Here is a 6969-nt window from a genome sequence, read left to right on the forward strand (position 1 = left end):
CATCAAGAAAGAAAAACAGGAGATACATTTTTCAGGTTGTGGGAAAGTACTTCATGTGATGGCTACAGCTGCATCTGTCACACCTCCATAAGGGCTCTTCTGATCACGTTTCTCAAAATGAATTATCATCTCTGGCATGCAGCATTACAGCAGACTCCGGGTAAAGGCAACAGGCTAAATCTTCTGCATGCTAGACAGCCAAAAATGCCTCTGGGATGCTTATGCAAATCATCCACTTCTCTGATATCTCAACCATTCTGTGTGACATATAAAATATCAATGACTCAATATTCATATGATGGGAACAACAAGAATTCAGGGCTTGTATCAAGATAAAACTGATTTTTTTTTTTAATCTATTTTTCATTCTGGCAGACCTAACATGACACAGTATCCAGGGAATTACTACATTGGATGGTGAATATCTTAACTTCTTCAAATCACAATCAACCACACCAAACTTCATTAGTTTCTATTTTCTTCTTCCTTAGGAAACGCCACCACCAAGCAAATTTGCTGCTAGTTTAGTCACTGACAACAAGCAGCCCAAAAGGACTCACATTTTCCACATTTTACTACAACTAACCCTCTGGCTCTCCACATTTCTCCAGTTTCCACAAAAGGCTTTTTCTGTTATATAGGACCTCTCTGTGAACATGCAGTACTACTGCCTGGAGCTCACCAGAGCTTTGTGCTCTCTTTCTTTCCTTTCTGGGAGTTGCAAACAGATATACCACAGATCCTGTCCCCCTGCATGTTCCTCAAATAGTGTCGAACATTGCTCAGAAACAATGCCAAAAAAATGTAAGAAAAAGCTCTGTTACCCTCCTACAAAACACGTACTGATTTGGTCCTTGGGTAGGGTACAACAACCTACCAGGTTTCTGTTGTAAGTAAGGCAGAGGGCTTGGATCTGGTGAGGATTCGTGGTGCAGGGCAGGCTGAGGCCCGTCAGTGCTGCCCCACAGTGAGCTATCAGGGGCGATGGGGGTCCTGTCTGATAAGCCTCCGGTGAGTGTCACCTTCCTCATGCATGTGGTGTGGGCATGAAATCCAGTGGGAGCACTGCTTCCAGAAGGGAGGCCTGGCAACACCAACAGAACACCCAGAGTACTCACACTGTGCCCAAAAAAACATAGCTGGAGAAAGATGACACGAGAGCAATAGGTCAGCCTGTGCTGGCTCAAACTAAAACTCAGTGACCTAGTTCTGGAAAACAAAAGGATCTTTAACTGCGCTATGTGATATTTACATGGATAGAGTTAATTTCTCATTTTTAGTACTGCTCATCTCTTTCTTTGTGTAATTTTTGCAAGGGCAGCTTGAGATGCAAGATATTTATCAATGGCTTCAAGCCTGGATCTGTGCTAAGGCTGAAGATTAGATGCACTGATCAGGCTTTTTCTTTTCTTTTTTTTTTTTTTTTTTTTTTTTTTTTTTTTTTTTAAGTATAACTGTCTGAGGAGTTCCTGCGGAAGCCGATTATATAAGTGGGTCACAAAGAATGAAAGGTGTCCTTGGGCAGCCTTTGAACAGGCACAGATATGTTTTTCTCCTCATTTCTTTTTCAGAGGAATGGAAAACATAAGTCCCCTTTTGTAAGCAGTATTTTATTTCTAACATGCTCTACAATTCTGCAGAAGTCGTGAGCACTGAATATGTAATTCAAATAGTCCTTGATATACACACTCTGGGCCTGGCTCCCACTTAAACTAAGCTTTTCATGGTCTTTACGCCCACCCTAAAACTCCTTCATTGCTGGAATCACAAGGAAGGCTCCAGTCCTAGGGAGAAGGTGGACCAAAATATTTTTCAGATGCCATGTCCAGCTTACTTCATTGCTCAGCAATGAACTGGATTTTCATAGGGGAGCCTTTGCCTTTCAGCATCACTTAGACCAAGTGTCAAAATTTCAAAAACTATGGTAGAAGGTAAAGACTCACATGCAATTAATGCCCTTCTTCTCTCTGCTGCACAAACTAAGTACACGCTCTTCTCAGTACTGTTTTAATGAAAATCAAGAGTATGGCTCTCATTCAGCCAAGCACTTAAGCTTAAGTATTCACTATAAAAGCACCTGTCTTGACTTCCTTGGGATCATTCGTGTGCCTGTCTTTAGCATTTAAGTACTTAGTTGAACCGGAGCCCATAACATTATCTAATGAAAATAACTAAATATATTAGACACATAGGAAATTTGCGATCACCATTCCTGTTGAGTCCATTTTGTTGAATGGATCCCATTTATAGAATAAAATGAGACAGGGGTTTATATTGTTATATCATCTGAATCCAAATAAAGAGACTGAGGAGCTCCAAGTACAGAACCGTAGAAGGGCTGAAGTTGGAAGAGACCCATGGAGCTCATCCTGACCAATGCTGCAGCTCCAGCAAGGACATCTAAATTGGGCAGCCCAGGAACATGAGTATGCTTGTAGTTTCAAAAAGGATTTGGAATACGATTGAGACCATCAAGCTAAATATATATATATACAAACACTCACACGAGCCATTTTTTGAGTGAGTTTACTGTTTCCATATAGCATGGAAACCCAAGCCAAAGCTCGCAGAACAGAAACAATAGTACACATCGCAGAATCAACTGTCCCTTGTCTCTGATCTCACAGCACCTGGTGATCTTAAGGTGATAAATCATAAATCATCCTGGATTGAAGACTTAACAGTGCTTTGTCTGTGAAGTAATATCTCCTGCAGAAGGACAAAATCTTGTCTCAATTGAATCTCTACACCTCTATTTCAGAAAGACCACGAGGACACATGATGGAAGATAGAACTGGGTCCGTTGTGCTAATGAGAATAGAAGAAGCTGTTCAACTTCTCGTCCAAGTAAGCTATCTTTGCGCCTGCTGAAAATGATATGTTTTTAAATGTATTATGATACCATAAAAATTCTACAGTACTTGCAAAATGCTCATATGCAGCAGAATCAGATTAGACCTGTTCAGCCTACACCAGACAAAACAACAACACCACCACAAAAACCATACAAATCTTTATGCTAAATGCGGTTCCAGAAATGTTTCTGAGAAAATAAGCAGTAGCAGCAGGCTCAGCATTCACGCTTTCCTCTTCTTCCCCTCTTCCAAGTGGAAACAAGACTGACATGTGGAACTGTGTATGAATCTCTCGTTCATGCCAATACATAGAGAAGTATAAAAATAATAAACACTCTTAAGTATGTTTCCTTGGGTTTCCACACTCTCCTCATGCTTGAGATAGTCATGGAGAAGGCATACCTTCTGGAACACAGCAAGGACTGACCAGCATCCAGAGCGTGTTCTCAGGAAAGGATCAAATCTAGACTGGTTCCACTGGAAATCAATCAATATTGTTATATGTGATCAGGATAAAGCCCGTGAAATCTTTTCCTGGGAAGAACTGGCATTTTGCAATCTCAGTTCTGTCACTGTAACTCTCCTTACTGTACAATCAATGGATATACGGATGGTATAGCGTACAATCAATGAATATACAGATGGCATAGTATATCCAGGAGCCTGGCTAATGTATTTATTATATTGGAGTAGGAAAAGAAAGACACTCACCCTATCCTGGGCTCACAAAATAAACTCCAGTGGAGTAGATCTCCAGAGAAAGATCCTTCCCCACTGGTGGTCAGCTCTTAAATTGGTCTAGGAGAGGTGCAGCCAGGCTCCACCCCTTCCTGCAGCACAGGTGAATTGCCTTCACCTGTGCTCCCGTGGCTGACTCATTGCTCACCTCAGGTGATCAATCAGAGGTTCAGGCCGTGATTCAGCAGCCCCATACACTTACGTACTCTCCCAGACAACTTATTTATTTATTCAATTTATAGGGACTTTCTGTGGGCATGTGTGAGTAACAGCCATAAAAATCACAGATATATTCACAGTCTCTGACGGAACAGCATTAGGGAAAGGAAATCCTTCATGTTCTGTACAATTCCTCTATGCATTAAGTTACTTTAACAGAGCAATTGTTTTTTCCAGCTGCACCTGTAACACAATTGCTGCATTTAACCCTGGAAACGTGTGCCTGAGAGCTACACGTCTCCCCGGGATAAAGAGCTGTGCCTGCAGCTTCTTCCCCACCCAAATCACAACCTCTTTATGATCAAATGTTGGGAGGATTTTTCTGAGTTACTTCGATGGCTGCCACCCTGCCCTGGGTCAGGCAACGCCGCGCAGCAATGCAGTAACGGCAGGCTTTCTGCTTTTCCCCCTCCATTGCAGAACAAATGGCTCTTCCTCACTTTGCGGAGCATTTGATTTCCCACAAAATGGTTCATTTCTGCAGAATTCTTCAGGCACACAAAACATTCTGTTCTGGTGAGCTCTGCACGTCTTATTCATGGTAATTACGCTCACATCTTTGATCTCAGATGAGATCTCTTGTGCATATTTTGTTCTATTTACGTCTTTGATCTTGTTACTTGTTTTTTTCCCCCCTTTTTTTCTTCAGTCGCCTGTCTTTTCATTTGAAAGACATTCATCCTACATCACTTTAAAGACAAAAGGTGAAACACTAGCACATGCATCCCAAGTAACCTCACAGCATACAGTAGCACTTAGCAATTTTTTGAGCAGAGTGCATCTGGCTTTTGTCTCCCAGTTCAAATGAGCAGAGCACATCATGGTACTAATGTCAGGAATGCACCTAAACAGCCGAAATGATATGTGGTACTGAGAAGAGTATATTAAAAAAAAAAAAAAAAAAAAAAAAAGCCCAGTTATTGCGATGACTGCAGTGACAGCAGATTACCCTGGAAGAGAGGAGATGCGGGACCCACTAGTGTGCATGACAAAATCTGCTCTCCATGGCAACAGGCGAGTGGCGGGGGGAGAGACTGCAGGCAGCTCCCATTGCAGGCAGCAACTACTGCAGGCAGGCAGGCAGCTCCCCTGCAGGTAGCACCCATTGCAGGCAGCACCCACTGCAAGGAGCGCTCAGTACAGGCAACTCCAATCGCAGGCAGCACCCACTGCAGGCAGCCCAGCTTCCCAGCCAGGCTTTGTAGCTGTGCCAGTGATGGAAAGCTTCAGCCTCCAAAGTGCCCTTACAGTAGACTTGTCCCACAGCAAGCATTTACAAATAAATTGAAAGAAGAAAGAAATCTTTGTGACTGCTCAGTGCTGGTGCGATGAACACCAACAGCAAGGCAGCTGCTGTGCCTGGCTGCTGCCAGCCCACGCGGCGCTAGCTCCAGCACTCAGTATGTGCCAGCTCCAGCACTTGAAGCCAATGGGATATGGATTTATGATTGAGATAAAAATGTAATACTGTTCTGCTAAAGCTTCTTCACAAGGCATCAAAGCAGAACCGGGAAGTAAAATTTCCAAGGCTCAGAAATCACTATAGTAAGATGACCTAAATTGACTATAGCGGTTCTTGGGAACTAAGCTGAAAAACCACATGGATCTTCAATTATGAGGGAAATAAGTATGGATAGGCAAATGCTACCTAAAACAAGTGTCTCTAATCCCAAATTCAGTCAAAACTCACTTCTTTACTGTGTAACAGTTGGCATTTGTCATTCCTCTCCGCTGTGTTGGCTGGGCTAAAACCACAGAGGCCTGACAGACCCAATCTAAGTGACAGAAACATGACAAGTACGCTCTGCTCTCCTTTATCACCTCACAGACAAAATCTTATATCAATAATAAATACAGAATCGCCACAGGAGGCCACAGAACTGGTTAAGGATGAATGTCAGTTCCTCCCTGGGAATTTATATAGATTAATCAACACTTCTGAGCCAGAATTTCTCAAGCTACAGAAAATATGTGGATGAGGGGCAAAAGAGTTCATTGAAAAAGTTTCTGAGCTCCAGAGTTTTACTACCAAATCTTAGCACAATTCTCCAGCAGTCACATGTGCCCATTGCATGCTCTGTTGCTGAAAAGCTCATAAATCCCTGCTTGGTTTCCCTTGAAGCACACAAAGTAAAGCTATGGTAACAAAGCTACCAGTGCCATAGTCTCTGCCATGTACATGTAATTAATCTCTCTGAGATCTCAATTACCTCTGCGCTTGTCCTGTCAGGAAAGTGGAGTTATTATCTCAGCGGGAAATAGTGTCACATCGCTTACTGTGCGCAGGTTCCTCTCCACGTGACTAATCCTTCACCCATGCTATAGAAGTGCAGGTCTCGGTTGTCAAAAGCCTTGAGAAAACAGCAGGCAGTCAGTGCAGCTCCCAGGTCAGCCCTAATCTGACACAGGTGGCACAGAAATACGACTCAAATCTGCTCTCTGGCTTTTTACTTAGGTCTAATCAGAAAAAAAGAGAAAAAAATGATGGCTCTTCTTCATTAACAGGTAAAGATGGAAGACAAAAATCCATAAGGATAAACTGAAGATGACACTACTCCTAGAATATTACTCTTTTGAAAGACAGAAGGCAGAAGCTTTGAGTAATTTCCATCTCTATTTGGCTGCCTCGATTGCAGCTGCATAGCACAGAGAGAGCACGTTTGCTTTGTGCTGGAACCCATCCTGTCCTCCTCAAAAGCAGGACTCCCGTTTCCTCTCTCCAACCAAACGTCCCTCAGCAATCCCCCTTTCTTACTGAGGATGAGCACTTCCAGGCTACTCTCATTTTGTTTGAAGCAGAACCTGTGAGCACTTTGCAACCATCAACTTTCTGCTCCTCCCCTTGCCACTGCCATGCCTCCTCATCCTAAGCTGCAAGTTGTGCAGCAATTATATCACCCACTATTTCAAAGATGCACAGACATCTCAGGTCTTTTGTAGCCAACACAGTTCTCAGTGGGAAAATCCCTTCTTTTAAAATTCAAGATAAATGAAAAGAAGCCTCTGTGTGAGTAATGCCATTTATAAGATAATCCATGCATGGGAGCTTGTAAATCTTTGTTTGATTTAAAATTACAAATCAAATAGAACAAAGAAATTTAAATCCTCCCAAATGTGTTTCCATGATGCCAGTATTACAGTTAACACTATCACCTTT

Source organism: Meleagris gallopavo, chromosome 11, assembly GCF_905368555.1.
Source record: "Meleagris gallopavo chromosome 11, MGAL_WU_HG_1.1, whole genome shotgun sequence".
NCBI classification, from domain to species: Eukaryota; Metazoa; Chordata; class Aves; order Galliformes; family Phasianidae; genus Meleagris; species Meleagris gallopavo.